Here is a 5,943-nt window from a genome sequence, read left to right on the forward strand (position 1 = left end):
TCTCTCTCTCTCTCTCTCTCTCACCCTGAAAATCAGAAAACACTATAGAGATATTTAGCAGGTTTTGGAGCAAAGAGAGAAGGGTCAGCTGGCCTTTCATTTCCTTTTTGTTAGAATGTTTAGTGTAAAAGGCACGTTCTATTGGGTAATTGGCACTCTCCTCCATCCCTGGAATGATGCATACACTATAAACAAGTTCCGAGTGTATAACGGCAGAAGAGGGCTCTTTGGCAGAAAAGGGATACCAGTTTCTGGGTGAGCAACAGAAGCAAAGATAATAGATCTTTTTGGAGGTAGAGGGGCCCCCTGAAAATAGTAAGAAAATGCAGAGATTTGTCAGGAAATGATTCATTTCTACTTCAGAACTTGCTGGGAAGGACAAGACAGAAGAAGCGTCTCTGGTCTCTCCTGAGACAGGCCATGTTGGTCCCAGAATTCCTGCGTTGGAACAGTTCTAATATAGATAATCTCTGACGGTCTTCTCTTGTGACCCAGAGATCCCTATCTTTTTTTTTTATTTATGTTCCTGGGTTGCTCCTCACAAGATTTGGAGAGCTCACTCAGGAGCATTCACTTGTCACCCTAGGAAGTGAACCCAACAAAACTTTCTTTAAAACCCCAGAGTCTTCCCTCTGCTCTCTAGATGTGTTCCAGGAACCTAAATAGCAAAGAGTCAGTTTCCACATTCATTAACCATGTACTTGGTGAGATGGGAAGTGGGACTGTGGTCTTTCTCTGACTAGTCATCTACTGTCGTAAGAAGAGGAATTAAAGAAATAAAAAAGAATTCTCTTGTTCTTTATGCCTCCTTTTTGACAGCCCCCTGGTTGCCAATGGTCATAGTTACTAGTGAAGGTAAACGGTCCTGGCCCTCGGCATTCCCAGCCTCCCTCAGGTTGTAAGGGATTGAAACCTCGAGGTCTTTGCCTGGGACCCACCTACATGGTGGCAACAGGTGCTGAGCTTGCAGAACACACGTGGTCCATTCCAGGACTGCTCAGAAGCAGGGCCATCTTGCCATGCAAGCTTATTTGTCAGTACAGAGTCAACAGAGTCAACCATGCTCAGGAGAGGGAGGCAAGCCGAATCAACAAGGAAAGGCTCTGGCTCATGTGAGGTACAGAGAAAAATCTAATTTAGTTTGATAAGTTTTGGCCTCAGTGTTCTCTGGTTGGTACTGCTGTATTTATCATATATATGAGATGCCATCTCCACATATATAGGATTATTAATAAAATCTTACAGTTTTTTTTTCTTCCTCAAGACGGATATAAGAAAACCCAAGATGAGGGATCTTAATCTTTCTGGGAGTCAAAAGTTCTAGACTCCCTGATACAAAATGATTTTTCTTTTTGACCTGTACCAAACACAAAGCAGAAGAAAGCACGGTAGAATATCTCACTAAGTGCAATTTTAAACACACACACACACACACACACACACACACACACACACAAAGGGAAGTACTATCTATCTATCTATCTATCTATCTATCTATCTATCTAACAAAGCTTTTCACATTCACTTTCCCGATAGCTGTAAGCAGTCATTAGTGCACACTGGTCTAATCCGTGGGTGTCTTCAAATTTTGGGAAGCCAAGGAACGTACCTGAGTTGATTTAGCAAGTATCAGAGAGAATGGAATTGCATCTTAATTCCTAGGCCTTCTCTTCTGTCACACACAGCCGTGATCTTTTCCCCACTTGTGAGACACAATTAACTCTCAGTTTCTTTTTGTGGTGTTTTTAATGATGCTTCCCAACCACCAAAGACTCTGGAGGCTGAGTCAGGGTAAGGTCCAGTTCCTTTGACCCCTGGGGCTGAGGACATTATGACTTCTCCTTGTGTGTCTAGGGTGATGGGGTTCGATTAGCTTTGAAGAGCTGTTTACCACACAGTATTTCATACCCACAAATTCTGTTTCTCTTACAAGGTTTGTTATTCAGTTTTGCTGATAGTATTTTTCCTGCATATGGTTTGTCCCAAATGCCCTTTGTTTATTTATCTTTTTAATACACATGGAAAAGAGAGTATGGTGATAGAAGGTGCCAGGGGCTTGCTGCAGATCTAGATCCCAATTAGAACCCTGGGCTGGGGAAACAAACAAACAAACAAACAAACAAAAAACAAACCCAAAAACAAACAAAAAAAGAAACCACTTGGCTTTTGACTTTTTCATTTCTCACGGCTCAGCTCTCATCCACTGTACATGGAACTCATTCTGTCTCCAGCTTGACGGGCTAAGGCCCCTATCTGGTGCTCATCCAAATCCACATTTTAAATAAGCAATTCGTGTTCTCCTGTTGGTAAGTGACAAAGGAAGAGCCCCTCGGTGCACCTACAGCATCCTGACATCCCTTGCCAAAGCTGTGCATGTGACACATGCCTTCCCCTTCCCCAGAAGGAGAGCATAATTTCATTATCCATGAATCAGCGCCTCTTAGACTGTACCACCCTTGTCAGAGAGGGCTAATGGCACCACTGTTTAGCTAGCTGCAGAGGAGGAAGGAGGGAGAACGCCCGGGGAGTGAAGCACAGGTCACTGACATGGTTGACAAACTGGAGAACAGTTCTCATGCTGAAGAGGAGGCCTCCCTCCATGGATAGCTCTCCCATAACTACTGACAAGCAAGAGCAGGTCCCGATTCTCTCAATAGCAACGCAGGGATCTGGTTCCCTGAGCCTGTTACACTCTATTTCAGAATCCTGACCACGAAAACATAGTAACGCTTTTAATGAAAACATTACAGACTACTTGGGCTAATATCGTTTAGTGCAGATGCTTAAAGCGTTTCTTATCTATTTTTCCTGTGTTACTGCTTGCTCTGTCTTTGGGCATTTCTTTCTAGCCCTCAGTTCCAATTCTGTGGCTTTTCTTTCTGTTACCACTGAGAAAAGATGTATGGACATCCATTATCTTTGATAACAGGGATGATAATTATACCTCATAACAAAGTTAACAATAAATACGATGCACAGAGAAACCTATGCTGCCAATAAGTTCACAAAAGACAAAAACCCAGATGCTAAAATATGTGCGAACAGCTGTAGTTACCCGGCTCAGCCACTAGAGGTCAGTGCTACTCTATAGAAAGCATCATTGCCAATCTGCTTAGTTGACTCACCAAATCAAGTTTAAAAAGAAAAATGAAACGGTTAAAAATCTTTGGAAAGATGTCATGTCAACATCCTGGGAAGGTACAAAATCACTCAAAATGATTATACCTTGCATGACATTGCTTAAAAGTCTCTGGCACGGAGCTTGCCTGCTTCGGCACAATGTGTACTGGGGTTAGTAAACAAACGAGAAACAAACATGAAACACAAATCACAAACGTTCAGCCAAAAGAACGAACTCCATTTCCTCTCTGTTTTGAGGAAGCATTAAAGGCAGAGAGACTCCTGCCTCCACTGGGTCTCCACGGAACAGTTCAACAGGTCAGAATGCTCCCTTAACTAAGGGAGACTGACCAGTTAATGTAAATTTGCAATAGGAAAAGAAAAAAAAAGAATAGCCAAGGATTCTTCTCCAGTATGCAATGCAGTTAAAAACTTAGACATATGAAAAAGTAGAACTGTGGCATACAGTCTACAAGTGCCATGGGGCAGATACAAGGACAGTAATTTCTGATCAGGAGGGACCCTTGCCACCTGGCTTTTCTGGGTGACCCAATAGTGCAGAAACAACTCTCTCTTGCCTTAGGAGACACAAATGGGTTCTTGAGGCATTCTGACAGCTGGAGAAGAGTCCTTAACTAAGGAGAAACGTGTGTTGCCAACTTTCCCCCCCTGCAGTTCCATGCCCGGAATCAAGATGTGTTTTGTTATTCTAAGGCATTTGTGTGGCATCTCCTCAGTCAGTCTCTAAGGCATTAAAAATGAACAGTCTTCAAAGGGTTGCTCATTCATTTAATCTTACATCAGTTTAACACACCAAGTGGTTCTGAGCCTTACAAATACTTTTCAATACAACAAACCCAATGGCACACTTGGAATATATATATACATATATATATATATGTATATATATATATATGTGTGTGTGTATGTATATATGTATATATATATACATACATATTCATGTGTGTGCATGTGTGGTATTTGTTCCTATGATACAGAAAACAGAGGATCAAGTGAAAGAATAGAAATGGGCCTTTTCCACTTCAACAGCGCATTTAATTATGACAGTCATCTTCATAGTACAGATAAAAATGAGGCTGACCAAAGGGGGAAAAAAATTTTTTTTTAGATGGAATATGTATTTACTGACAGTCTAGGAAAAACTGTCAAATGACAATTTCAGTGAAGAGCATCTCAGTGGCCATCCAGCCCATGATACCATAAGGTGTGTCTGCATTATAAATTCACTGGGACTCTGTGGCCACTTGGCATTAATAGATGTATGCTTAGTGGTTAGTCATGGGTAAGCATATTGTAATTGTGATAACTTTCCTGAGCTACTGCCTGGTCTCCTGGAAGCACCTTGATAAGTCCCCTCAAAATGCTGCCTCTCCTTATGGAGAATAGAAGTATGGCTTTAATAATCTGGATCCCTTGCTATTATATATATATATATATATATATATAATATATATATATATATATATATATATGTACAACTAGTAAGAAATAGCCATTCACTTTTTCGTTGCTTTTATTATTATTATTTTGCAGCAACTGTTTTAAAAGATTAGGGATGTGGTCAAAGATGGAAGGCCTGGCTGGTCAGAAGGGTGAACCATCCTTAATGCAGAACGCAAAATCATTACGGTCTGTGCCCACACCAAAACTGCTCATCTGAGAGGACAAAAAGGGGGTGGCAAGAATAAATATATTTCTCTGAAACCCCATAAATACTGGGGGGCCTGATAAAGCGCTGCAGTCAACAGACTTTCACCAATGACATAAAAACATGCATGCAGCTTTGCAGGCTGCCAAGCAGGTTCGGTACAGAATCATACTGATGGATGAGTTACAATACAGATGAACACAGAGACACAGTGATGTCAACAACAGCAAAGCAAAGACAAGCTGTCACAGGGTCAGTCTCTCCCCTCCCCCCCACCCTCACTCCCCACTTCCATGATCCAAGGTGTTACCAGGAGCATCCTTTTTAAAGGATAATGTTGGGGGAAGTGTGTTCAGACATCTGAATGAAGTGTCAGTCCTTAAGGGGTCTGGTTTGTGTAGAACACATCACAGGACACACAGGACAGCCTCACAAAGCCCCTGAACAGGAAGGCCCAGGGCTCAGGGTTCTATGAACTACATACACACTGGGGTTTTGGGAAAGAAGAGGCTAGGAGACACATCTTGGTAAGGTCCCAGCTTGCAGATCTGTGAGAGAGCGCTTGCTTTACCTTAGCAAACCTCAGCTCTGAAAACTCCCTCCCTGCCAGCGGACTGTCTGCTTCCTTGGAGGGAATGTGCTTTATCTCCTGACTTGGTTGTGTAATGAATCAACACGTTTAGGGAACACACGGGCAGAGGGAAACCGACGGTGACCCCTTTAGTTTTATTCCACAAACATGAGGGAATCTGAGATGAAGCTGCAAGGTTCAAACTTGGTGTTCTCAGGGTCTCCTTGTGTTTGGCAGCCATCTGCTTCTGGGCACCTTAACCCTTCGACACCCGTCCCTGTGCTTGGCTGGTTGTATTTTCTGAATCCCTAGAAACTGCTTTCACCCACCACCCTCTGTGGAGAGTTTTTCTGGGATTTTCTTTCATTAAGGCAGGCATTGTTTCTCACTGTCTACCGTGTGCCATAATCCAGTCGTCTCAAACGCATTCAACCCTCCAAGGTCCCGGGATCACTCCTGGCCACCTGCACTCCCACCCCCGCCCCCACCCTCTATTTGCTAAACTGCAAACCACCTTAAGTAGAAGCTTTGAGCCTCTTAGAAAGAGAAGAGCCAGTGTGAGGATCATTGGGGAAAACAAGTT

The 5,943-nt window shown here is 42.8% G+C and overlaps 2 protein-coding genes across 14 annotated transcripts in view; one reads left to right on the forward strand and one right to left on the reverse strand.

The window, feature by feature from the left end:
* The window catches only part of Ctnna3 (catenin alpha 3), a 1,512,724-nt gene that overhangs the window by 627,736 nt on the left and 879,045 nt on the right, over positions 1–5,943 (forward strand). The gene's annotated exons all lie outside the window — the stretch shown is intronic.
* Positions 1–5,943, reverse strand: part of Lrrtm3 (leucine rich repeat transmembrane neuronal 3) — a 162,522-nt gene that overhangs the window by 153,707 nt on the left and 2,872 nt on the right. The gene's annotated exons all lie outside the window — the stretch shown is intronic.

This window comes from Mastomys coucha, unplaced genomic scaffold, assembly GCF_008632895.1.
Source record: "Mastomys coucha isolate ucsf_1 unplaced genomic scaffold, UCSF_Mcou_1 pScaffold3, whole genome shotgun sequence".
Classification (NCBI taxonomy): domain Eukaryota; kingdom Metazoa; phylum Chordata; class Mammalia; order Rodentia; family Muridae; genus Mastomys; species Mastomys coucha.